General features: G+C 35.7%; 2 long non-coding RNA genes across 2 annotated transcripts in view; one reads left to right on the top strand and one right to left on the bottom strand.

Annotated features, from left to right (window-relative positions):
• The window catches only part of LOC120225018, a 94,112-nt gene that overhangs the window by 66,908 nt on the left and 14,231 nt on the right, over positions 1-12,973 (bottom strand). The window lies entirely within an intron of this gene.
• Positions 2,690-4,172, top strand: LOC120225016. The gene is made up of 2 exons (XR_005526722.1): positions 2,690-2,789; positions 3,728-4,172. It is a non-coding gene; the product is annotated as an uncharacterized LOC120225016 (long non-coding RNA).

Genomic DNA, 12,973 nt, shown 5'->3' with positions numbered 1-12,973 from the left:
TGCTTTAAAAAATGTGTATTCAGATGTTGTGGCAAGGAATGTTCTGTATATGTCTGTTTGGTCCATTTGATCGAAAGTATAGTTCAAGTCCAACATTTCCATACTGATTTCCTCTCTAAATGATCTATCCATTATCGAAGGTGGGGTATTAAAATCCCTTGGTATTACTGCATTGTGGTCAGATCTGTTAGTATTTACTTAATATGGTTAGATGTTTCAATGTTGGGTGTATATATTTACAATTATTATCACTTCTTGAGAATTTGGCCCATTTATCATCATAAAATGACTTTTTTTGCTCTTACTACTACTGTCTTTGTCTTTAAAATCTTTTTTGTCTGATATAAGTATAGTTACCCCTGCTTTCTTTTGGTTGCCACTTGCATGGAAATATCTTTTTCCTTCTGTTCACTTTGAGGCTAGTTGTGTCCTTAATTCTAAAGTTAGGCTGTTATTAGCAGCATACAGTTGGGTCTTATTTTTTTATCCATCCAGCTGCCCTGTGACTTTTGACTGGATGATTCAATCCACTTCCACTTAGAGTAATTATTGATAGATAAGAACTTACCAAAGCCACTTTACTGGGTTCCGGCAGTTTTGTAGTTTCCTTGTTCTTTTCTTCTTCTCTTGCTGTCTTCTTTGTGAATTGACAATTTTCCATAGTGATATGCTTTGATCGTCTTTATCTTTTGTGTATCTACTGTAGGTTTTGCTTTGAAGTTACCATGACGCTTACATAAAACATCTTATTAGATGTAACGGTCTATTTTATACTTAATACAACTTTGATCACACACAAAAACTCTACTCTGCTATTCATCCCCCTTTTTATGTTTTTAATGTCACAATTTACCTCTTTTATATTGGTGTGCTTTAACAAATTATTGTAGCTATAGTTATTTTCTTAATGTTTTTTTTAAGAGAGAGAGAGCATGAGCTGGGTAGAGGCAGAGAGAGGAGACAGAGAAGGAGGGAGGGAGGGAGAGAACCCCAAGCAGGCTCCACGCTGACAGCGCAGAGCCCAATGCAGGGCTCCATCCCACAAACCATGAGATCTTGACCTGAGCTGAAATCAAAAGTTGGACACTCATCTGACTGAGCCACCCAGGTGCCCTTAGTTATTTTAATACTTTTGTCCTTTAACCTTTTTACCAGAATTATGTGGTTAACACATCACAATATTACAGTAGTAGATTATTCTGAATTTGAATATATATTTCCTTTCTGTGTGTTGTATATTTTGGCTTCATGTTACTAATTAGCATCCTTTCATGTTAACTTGAAGAACTCCTTTCCGCGTTTCTTGCAAGACAGGTCTAGTGGTAATGAACGCCCTCAGCTTTTATTCGTCTGGGAGAATCTCTATCTCTCTTTCATTTCTGAAGGACCACTTGGCTAGATAAAGTATTCTTTTTGGCAGTTTTTCTCATTTAGCATTTTGAATGTATCATCCTACTCTCTCCTGGCCTATTTTAAGGTTTCTCCTGAGAAACTCACCGATAGCCTTATGTGGATTCCAATGTAAGTGACAAGCTTCTTTTCTCTTGCTGCTTTTATAATTCTTTGTCATTGATTTTTGCCAGTTTTATTATAATATGTCTCGGAGAAGATCTCTTTGAGTTCAGGGATCAGTAAATCTCATAAACTTGGATGTTCATATCTATCCCAAGATTTGGGAAGTCCTCAGCCATTATTTTTTAAAATAAGTTTTCTGTCTCCTTCTCTCCCTCTATTCCTGGGACTCCAATAATTCACAGATTGTTTCTCTTAATGGTATCCATAGTTCACATGGCTTTCTTTACTCTTTTTCACTCTTTTCCCTTTGTTCTCTCATAACTTCAAAGTTACTGTCTTCTACTTTGCAAATTCTTTTTACATTTGATCTGTTCTGTTACCAGATTACCATTACCAGGTTACTGTTCTGTTACCAATGCCCTCGATTGAATTTTTTATTTCATTTATTGTAGTCTTTGACTCTAGAATTTCTGTTTGGTCCCTTTTCATTATTTCTATATCTCTATTAAACTTCTCATTTTGCTCATCTATTGTTTCCTTAATTTTGTTTGTCTTTCTGTGTGTCTTTTTTTTTTTTTTTTTTTGGTAGTATATTGAGCTTCCTTAAAACAGCTATTTTTATTTCTTTATCAGATAAATTGCAGATATTTATATCTTTGAGGTTAGTTACTGGAAAATTGTTGTGATCCTTTTGTAGTGTCATTTCCTTGATTTTTCATGTTCCTTGAAGTCTTGAGCTGCTGTCTTCACATTTGAAGTAGCAGTCACCTCCTCTAATCTTTACTGACTGCCTCTGGGAGAGAAATACCTTTTGTCAGTCCTGCTAGGGATTCTGAGGCTTTCTCAGGTCTTCTATGGATATAAATAGTTATTACTGTCTTAATTTTCTAATGTAATAAATTACCACAAATGTAGCGGCTTGAAACAACACATTTATTATCTTATAACTGAGGCTTCAGAAGTCTGACATGGGTCTCAGAGGAATAAAATCAAGATGTTTGCAATGCTCTGTTCCTTTCTGCTATGATCTGAATGTTTGTGTCCTCCCAAAATTCATATGTTGAAATCCTAATGTGATGCAATTAGGAACTGGAACTTTTTGGAGGTGCTTAGGTCATAAAGGAAGAGCCCTCATGAATAGGACTAGTGCTCTTATAAATGGAACCGTACAGAGCTCTGTAGGCCCTTCTGCAATATAAGATTATAACAGGAAGTCTGTGGCCCTCACTCAATCCTGCTGGTATCCTGACCTTAGTCTTTCATCTTCCAAAACTGTGAGAAATGCATTTCTGTCACTTATAAGTATTTTGTGTTAGTAATCTAAACAGACTAAAACACTTTCTGAACCCTCTAGAAGAGAATCTATTTCATTGTATTTTCCAGTTTCTTGAGGATACCTACATTTCTCAGCTCACAGCCCCCTTCTTCTTTCTTCAAAACCATAATTTCACATTTCTCCGACCCTTCTTCCATCATCACATCTGTATCTTTAACCACAGCCAGGAATAGTGCTCCTCCATTTAAGGACTTATGTGATGAGGTAGAGCCACCCAAATAAGCCAGGATAACCAACACCCAGTCCCAAGATCTTTAATTTAATCACATCTGAAAAATCTCATTTGCCTAGTAAGATAATACATTCACAGGTTCCAGAGATTACAGTGTAGGTGTATTTGGGGAAGCCACTATTCTGTCTTCCATAATTATCTTTCTGAGTCTCAATTCTCTCACTTGTGTAACAGGAGAAATAATACTTCCTACTTTATAGGGTTATAGAGGATAAAATGTGATTATACAAAAGAAGCAATTGGCCCAGCATCTACATATAACTGTAGCTCCAAAACTGTTAGCTACATTCATAAATGCTGTATCCACTCACTTCTAACAAAATCTAATTTCTTCTACCACAAAATAGTCAGTGTCATTGATTTTGAAACTTTACCTATGACAGATTCTTTTCTACTCTCAGAAGACAATCTTTTTTCTGCTTCTACAGGTTAATCTTAAATCTTTCATAAGCATTTCCCCTTCAAATAAGCAGGAGAGGTGGTACCAGGGGTTGTAACTCTACCAATGAAATTTTCGAAAACTGCTGCTCACTAATGGGCCCTAAACCCCTTCAAAACATCTCTTATGACAATTCATGGCTACCTTTCAATCCAAATAAACCCCACACTAAAATTCATCATTAACACATGTCTCTTTCCCCTAGGCCCAGAGCTGAAAGCAGTGAGGCAGATAGCCAATCACATGCTACTTTCAGAGGGCCTGGTGTTACAGTATAACCAGATTGTCAAGGTTCACCTAGAGGATTACCTGCTAAATCACAAGTTTAAAGAAAACAATTTGGAGTTACCCAAGAGGAAACAACACACTTACTTATCTCCAGACTCTCCACACAGACTGTATTAAATTTTCCATAACCAAATTTACTGCAGGACTGAGAACAAGCATGTGATATTTCTGCTAAAAGCTCTTGATATTTGAAACTGCCTTTTATAAGGAAGCTTAAGATGTAAGGTGTAATTCCCTATCTCTTTGGCAAAACTCATTTTTCCCACTGGGGAAAATTGCTTGGACATCTAATTGTTCCAGAGCACAAGATAAAAATAAGTTCAAAACACAGGGCCTAAATTAAACAGGATGCTACTTCTCACCATCAAGATTTTTTTTAACACTAAATTTGATATCATCAAACTGTTCAAGAGTTCTTTTAGCACCAATATCTGTGACATTTTTAAATCCATAAAATACAAGTAGTCAAACTAGTGGAGGGAAAAAGAAATAAAAGATGGCATAAAAATTACTTCTTAACAATTTTCTAATTAAATATGCATTGTAATATAGCTATCATTGAGCCAAACTGGTAATGAACTCTTAGAGAACCACTCAGCATTTTTCCAACACTTGGGAGGTACAACATTAGGTGTATAATGTAAGAGTTTAGAAAACAAGTAGAATTCAGTCAGATAGGTTTGTTGTAGTCAACATTCACAGATGCTAAAAAAAAGAAAGCATGTTATGCTTGAAAGGGCACCTCAATTCCCATCCCTGCCTATCAAGTGAAAGGGAAAATATATGAGGATATCAATTGTGAAATGTCAGCATACTAAGTAGGGTATGTAGCTCATGTTTCTTGATATAAAAGGGAAAGACCTCAGTGAATGCTATTTGAAAGTCCATCTGCCATAGTTATACTGTATTTTCCCATGTTCTATAAAGCCACTCAGGGGGATGCGCAGAGTGGAGAAGCACTATCTCAATACATCTCCCATCACCACCCACAGCTGTTCATAGGAATGCTGGAGAAAACTGGATGTACTAGAAAAAAATGAATTTAGAAATAAAAAGGAGAGCTTCAGAATATCAACAAGAAAAGGAAAAGAACTGAAGAAAATGATAGGGTTACCTTATCCCATGAGACAAGCATGCATGAATGAATACATATATTATAAGATTTTTTACTAAGCCTAAACATTGTGATGAAATATAAAAAGGGCCTATATCTTTTGTTGTCTCTATCAAAGGTGGGGCAGGGGGAGAAATGAGCTAGTCCAAAGTGTCAGTGCTAGCTGCAGATAATGAAAGTTTGAAATTGAAATGGTGAGCAAAACTGTGTGCAAATCCTATAGATTAGATGAATATTTATTTCAGTTACATTTCAGATTCTACTGAACAGCACATAACATCTTAAGAATAATTTAAAAACCCCTCATCTTTTCATTTCAAAAGAAAAAAGGAGGGATAATCTACATGGATGAATCTGAATTCATGAATGGCAATAGTCATATCTTAAAATGTTTCTCAAACCAAAGAGCCCTAATCACTTCCAAATTTAACAAGATGACATCAAACTATGAACAGGATCATTTCACACCCAAAGATATCACAGCCACGTCTGAGGAGAGAGTGCAGCAACATTACACGGTTTAAAAGTGCATATGGAAAGGAAGAGTGTAACCAAACTACCCAGAGTATATGAGTGAGCATCATAAGATTAATAATGTGTAAGATTTAGCCAAAATCCTGCTGCTCATAGCAGGTATCTTATCTTTTCTTAGAATGTTTAGGTGGCTGAAAACTTTTAAAGATAGGACACCGTCATTTGAAATGGATCTTTCTTTACAAAGATGATTTTGATATATCACTACACAGCTCCAAAAGGAAATGGGCACCCAAGTGCAGCAAGAGCTCTTAGGAAGATACATTTTCAATACACACCTGGCCAAGTGTAAGACTGTAGAAAATATATTGAAGTTTGGTTTGATGGTCATCTCAAAAAAAAAAAAAAATCCTCTCTCATTGTATCAATGACAATATAGTGGCATTTGTTTATACCCAACCAATGGAGTGATTTCTTATATACTGTAGTATATATCTCATGAGTCTGTCTTATTAGGCCAATGATAATTTTGACTAAAATTTATATCTACAAGTATAGTGGCTTGAGACAGTATAAAAAATATACCTAGTTAATGAAACTCAAAACTTTTATGTGTTTTCTCTTAATCGTCTGGATAATTTGTCTAAAATATTGCCCTCTTGTACTCCATCTTTTAAAATAATTCTGGCTGGATAAATTTGACTCATTTTTCAGTTGTGCCTCCCCCACCATTTCATATTAATATGCCATCCTATTTTTCAGAAATAGGAAATAAAAAATACACTCTATATTCTCTATTTTTTGGAAATAGAGAAATAAGAAATACATTCCATATTTTAATAATATAAAATGATGGCAGAAAAACATTAGAGGGCAGAATATTTGCTTCTTTTCTTCATTCCTTCCTTTTAACCAGTTCAGGGGTGGGGCGGAAAAACCTGTCTTGATTGAGCTTTTAATTAGTTAATCTCCCAAAACAGGTAAGTCAGTGCTGTTAAGTGCTGTTCTGGTTTCAAATAATTACCTGAAAATGAGTGCCTGGGGTTGGATTAACTATAGCCTCATTAGCATTCATCACTATTGCTATAGCATGAAGTGAAAGAAAAATAAAATGAAGAGAAGAGATAAAACTACAAAACCAAAATGAACACAATTTTTTAAAAACTCTTGGCATTGGCCATCTTCTACCTGGATACTTACTTCACAGACTGTCATGGTCACATAAAAACCCATTCCTGAAACATACTTATCTGGCACAAATTTTGTACTTGTTTCTGTTTTACATGCAGAGACTCTCACACTTTAGTGGGCACCAGAACCACCTAGAGAGCTTATTAAAAGTTAAGACTCCCAGGACTCAAAAGATTCTGAGGCAGCATGTATATTTTGGGGTCCAGAAATTTCCAAACACTGAAGTTGATTCTCATCAGGGCATCTATAGATCATATATGGAAAAAAAAACTACCCTTGAGCCTATGGACTATATGTAGCCTCTTCTACACATTAAAAGAAAAAAAGGTTTTATGCATATACTCTACACTTCAGTAAGGTAGAAATACAGTCACAATTTCATCTCACTGCCTACTATATGAATGATGCTAATGCCACCTACCCTAAGCTGAGCCTCTCAGAACCTCCAGAAATTATTCATTCCATCTTTGAACAACTCTGACTTTTCCTATATTCCTATGTTTGCATATAGATCTTTGTTCTGTCCTTTGGAAGCATATTCTGTAACAACTATTTTGCTACAATAACCCCTCAAGATGACAGCGTAGGCACCCTATAGACAGTCTTACCCAGGAGATCGTGAAATGCTCTAGAAGTCATATGAGAGGGCTCATTCTTATAGAGAGATGGGGAGATTTAAGCTATTTGAGATTTGGGTAAAGCTGCTTATGATTATAAAAGATATAGATAGACTAGAAAATGGAAATGCCAAAGGGGAGTATCTTTTCTAAAGATAAGGATCAACATGAAAAAAAAAAGAAATTAGAATGATATGGAAGTTAAGAGTAAAAAGGTAAGGCCTTTTTTGCCCCCAGATATGACCCTCCAGCCTTATACTCCCAAAATAAGTATTTCAACATTTTTATTTTTAGTTATTTTACTCGTTACTATCACCACAACATATTTATATATTCCTCTTTGTTCAGAAATGCCTGAGAGTCTCCCTTTTCTCCTCATCATGAGAGATGAATAATTTGGGTGCCTACCTTGCTCTCCTCTCCCTCTCTCCCTTCTACATCCTACTCATTTGAAATATCCCAGTGATTGCCTCTACGACTTTAAGTCATGTAGTTAAATTTCTAGTTCTAAATAAATCATCTTGGGCAGTACCTAAAAATACTATGAGAAAAGAAATTAGCACACATCCTTCCTAAAGGTAAGATGTCAAAAATGTTTTCTTAATCACTAACTTATGTTTTAGGTAACTAACCTGAGGTGAGCTTATTGAAATAATTCTCTCTTCTATTCACAGGTAGTAGTATTGCTGACATATATACTGTGGAGAATTGTTATAAAGTTTCTAAAACCTTATATCTGACACAGATATGAATTTGTGGAACACATACACATACTAGACTGATTGTCCCCATACATTTTCAATCCAACAGACACTCCTATCTTCTTGTAACTTTGATATGGCACATGGTTTTAACACACACAGTGTGACTCTAATCTGTTCTTAATAGAGTTTATGTCTATCCTAAGGCTTCCTGGGTAACACATTCTATTTCAACCCCACAGAAACCCTTCTTTACTTGACAGGGTCCTGAATTTCTAATCAAACTTCATCAATATGATCCAAGAGTAATAACATATTTATTGCAAAAAAGGACACCAACTAATGTCCTGGAACAAAGCCAACCTATCGATTATGAAAGGATGATTGCTTCTAGACAGCCACACTGGGTTAGTCATGGCTAGAGAAAAAAAATGACAAAATTTACCCAAAAGCTAACATGTAATGAAAGAAACGGCAGAGCCATAGCAGGTACTGAATGAGTCACAACTGTGAAAGATACAGAGCAGTTGTAACATTGTTACTAAACCACAATGGCAGACTGGCTTGTCAATCATACACTATTATTCCCAAAGGGAATGTGACTGTTTTCAGTGTTGCTATTTTTTTTGAGTAACAACTGAATGAGTGAATCAAAGATGAAAAAAATAATACTAAAAACAAACCAAAGAACAACTGTCACAAGAATTCTAGGTCATATACAAGAGATACAATTGTCNAATTGTGAATGGGATCAGTGTCTTGATTTCTCTTTCTGTTGCTTCATTGTTGGTGTATAAAAATGCAACCGATATCTATATGTTGATTTTGTACCCTGCAATTCTTGTACTCTGAAATCTTGTGGGTTTTTTTTAATGTTTTATTTATTTCTAGGAGAGAGAGAGAGACAGCGTGAGCAGGGGAGGGTCAAAGAGAGAGGGAGTCACAGACTCTGAAACAGGCTCCAGGCTCTGAGCTGACAGTCAGCACAGAGCCCGACGCGGGGCTCGAACCCACGAACTGTGAGATCATGACCTAAGCGAAAGTCGGACGCTTAACCGACTAAGCCACCCAGGCGCCCCAATTGTCATTTTTTGTACCACACTTCCCCTATGCAGAGCTATCACCTTCAGTATTATCATGAAAACTAATTGTTAGAGTAGGTTATCAAGAAGACATGACCACCAGCTGACCCTCTAGCTGGACTCAGGCAACTGGACTCCCCCACACACTCATTTTTGTCCTTCAAATGTGTGTCTTGTTTGCCTTCCCCACTCCCAGAAGCTGCTCCAAGGATACAGCCTTGAGACAAAAAAGCGGTGTTGAGGCTACATGGACTATGTATGTGACTGAACCCAGTTAAGATTTTTATATAGACTTTTAAGATTCTGATGGGTGAGTGTGAAGATCTATCTGTCTTGTAGCCATCTAAGATAAGCCTCTTGTTTGTAAATTCTCTTACTTGTTAAAACTGCTACCTATCAATATGGAGTCTTTCTTCAGTTTCTCCCTACCCTGTGTGTGCAGGGACAAGTTTTCAAACCAACATTAATTTATGTAGGTCAAACTTTGATTTTCCTAGAGTTGATTGTTCAATTTTCCCAGTAGGAAGTTACTGTCTCTTAGAAAACATAACTAACTGTACATTTCTCTAAAAGAATTTATGGTAAGCCTTTTTGGAAAAATGTAAATCTTTATACATGTTTGAAAAATCATGTGCTATTATGATATCCATAATGATGTTACAAATAAATAATCCTAAATAAGTAGGCTATTTAATGTCAAAGTACTTAATACTATGTATTATATTATCATAATATAAAACTTTAAATAGATAAGATTTACTTTCTAAAGATAATTAGCCAACAGAACACTCCAAGAGTGGAAGACAAAAAAACTATCCAATGAGGTTGAGTCAAATATTTCATAAGCACCCATTCAACGGGTATAATAATGCAGAGAGAAAAAGTCACATTAGCAAACAAACAATAACCAAGACATGAGGGGTGGAAAAGATGAAGTATATGTTTAACGAATATATATATATAAGTTCAAAATATTTTACAAGGCAAAAATAAATATTTTTACATATATATTAGATAGAATATATTACGTATAGCATTTGATGATAAACTAGGTAGTTACATATAGCATTTGATGATAAACTAGGTAGAAATGAATAAAATTTTAAAAGTTTTATAAATTGTTGGCTGTGTAGGCGGAAAACAGGATTATAATAATTGAATTTTTTGAAGTTAAATATTAGTGGCTTTAAAAGTGAAAACCATTTTAAAAAGTATAATCCACACCCTGATGGTTTAGGATTAGTTACTATGTAAAGGAGAATGACCTGATTGTGTGATAGAAGTTGCTAAATTCAAGCTTTGTTTGGGGTTTTAGATTTTCCCAAAAGGGAGAAAAAAATAATAGCTAACATAATTCAAAACCCTAATTCTAACCGAATCATTTTACCTCCCTATCTATTCATGAATCAGAAATCTACTACCAGAATATATTCCAGTAGAAAACACTTCCATGTTCCAGAGACTATTTGATACAATAGTTTTTCATTATTCATAGTACAAACAGGTTCCAAATGGTTAGGAATTCCACAGTTGCATGTTATTACCAAAAGTGCCAAGAAATCACAATTTATATATATAAGTGATTATGGCTGATTCAACATCTCATCAGAACAATAATTATAAGTGTGAAAGAACAATGGATCCTCTTGTTTAGCATAGAATTTACACTAGCCTCTGGTAAACAACATCTTGTAGATACTAATTTTTTAGATGCTAACATTCTTGGTTTCAGCAATTTTCATTGCATCCTCTACATATTGTTAACTGGCTTGGTAATTTTAGCTACCATTTACTGTGTAATCCTAAAGAGTAGGCCAGAGTTATCACTTAGTGGTTTCCACAGATATGTTTAAGCCAATGTTAATTAGGGTTATTTATAATAGCTTCACGAGATTCAAAGTTAACTTCCCAAAGAGGTAATTCTCCTAATTGCTAATACTATTCAGTTTTTCAGTTCTTACCATTTTCAATGTTTTGTTCCAAAGATCAGGAAAACATAGATGTTCCAAAGAACAGAGGGAGACAGGCAGAAATATTATAATCATGAAGGTACTGAACTGGATTATCTCAGTACAGCCCTGAAGGTTTGACACATACTTTCCAAAGCCACTTAAAGAAGAAAGCCAAACTGATATTCTTTTTTTTTTTAATGTTTATTTTTTTCTGAGAGAGAGAGAGAGAGATGGAGATAGAGACAGAGAGTGAGTGGGGGAGGGGTAGAGAGAAAGGGAGACAGAATCTGAAGCAGGCTCCAGGTTCTGAGCTGTCTGTACAAAGCCCTACACGGGGCTCAGACTCACAAACCGTGAGATCATGACCTGAGCTGAAGTTGGACACTTAAACGACTGAGCCACCCAGGCACCCACAGATATTCTAATCTAAGATATGTCACTATCTCTAAGAACATACATAATTAATTTCTCTGAGAGTCAGATACTACTACACGTTGTTAATATTGTTTCCCCTTTGACCTGCAACCAGTCAAAGTTTATTATTCAGAGGTCAAAAAATGTCCATCTTCCTCCACTAAGTCCTTTCTGATTATTTAAGCTGTTATTGATATATTTCTCCTGTGAATACTTAGAGTTTTGATAACTCAATTTTGCACAGAATGATGTACCCTTTGTTTTTTTAGAGTAGTTTAAGGTTCTGAGCAGAACTGAACAGAAGGTACAGAGGTTTCCCATATGTCCCTGCTCCTATACATGTAGAGCCACCCCTACTGTCAACATTACCCCACCAGAATGGTGACTTTGTTATAAGTGAAGAACTAAATTGATACATCATCACCCAGCCTCAGTTGTTTACACTAGAGTTCACTCTCAGTGTTGTACATGCTAAGAGTTTGGACATTTTTATGACATGTATCTACCATCATAGTATCATACTTAGTGAGTGCACTGCCCTAAAAATCATCTGTGTTCTGCCTATTTATCCTTCCCTCTTTCACAACTCCTGGCAACCACTGATATTTTTTTTACAGTCTCCATAGCTTTGCCTTCTCCTGAATATCATATAGTTGAAATCATAGAGGATATGTAGACTTTTCAGATTAATTTTTCTCGTTTAGTAATACTTATTTAAGTATTACTTAATTCTTTCAAGACATTAATTCTTCCATGTCTTTTCATGGCTTGGTAGCTCACTTCTTTTTACTGTTGAATGATATTCCCTTGTCTGGATAAACCACAGTTTATTCATTCACTTACTACAGTTCATCTTGGTTGCTTCCAAATTTGGGCCATTATGAATAAAGCTGCTATCAACATATGCGTACAAGTTTTCGGTAGACAAAAGTTTTCAACTCCTTTGGGTAAATGCCAAGTATGATTACTGGATTGTATGGTAAGACTATGGTTAGTTTTGTAAGAAACCACAAAACTGTCTCCCAAAGTAGCTGTAGTATTTTGTATTACTACTAGCAACGGACGAGGTTCCAGTGCTCCATATCCTCACCAGTATTTGGTGCGGTCAGTGTTCCAGATTCTAGCCATTCTACTATGTGTGAAATGAGTGGTATCTCATTGTTTATTTTTAAGTTTATGTATCTATTTGTGAGAGAGAGCACACAAGCAGGGGAGGGGCAGAGAGAGGGGGAGAGAGAGAAACCCAAGCAGGCTCCACACTGTCAGCACAGAACCTGATGCAAGGTTCTTACTCCCCCAAACCGGGAGATCATGACCTGAGCCGAAAGCAAGGGTCAGATGCTTAACCAACTGAGCCACCCAAGTGCTCCTCACTGTTGTTTTAATTTACATAACCCTGAAAACATATGATGTGGAGCATCTTTTCATATGCATATTTGCACTTATCTATCCTCTTTGGCAAGGGATCTGTTCATATCTTTGGTCAAATTTTTATTGAGTTGTTTGTTTTCTTATTGTTGAGTTTTAAAGGTTCTTTGTACATTTTCACTTAGCTTAATGTCCTTCTAGGTTCATCCAGCTATTGTTTCAAATAGCAAGATTTCCTTCTTTTATATGG

The sequence above is a fragment of the Hyaena hyaena genome, unplaced genomic scaffold, assembly GCF_003009895.1.
Source record: "Hyaena hyaena isolate Hyena2069 unplaced genomic scaffold, ASM300989v1 scaffold_1308, whole genome shotgun sequence".
NCBI lineage: Eukaryota > Metazoa > Chordata > Mammalia > Carnivora > Hyaenidae > Hyaena > Hyaena hyaena.
The sequence above is the reverse complement of the archived record's forward strand: the minus strand, read 5'-3'. Positions and strand labels throughout refer to the sequence as shown.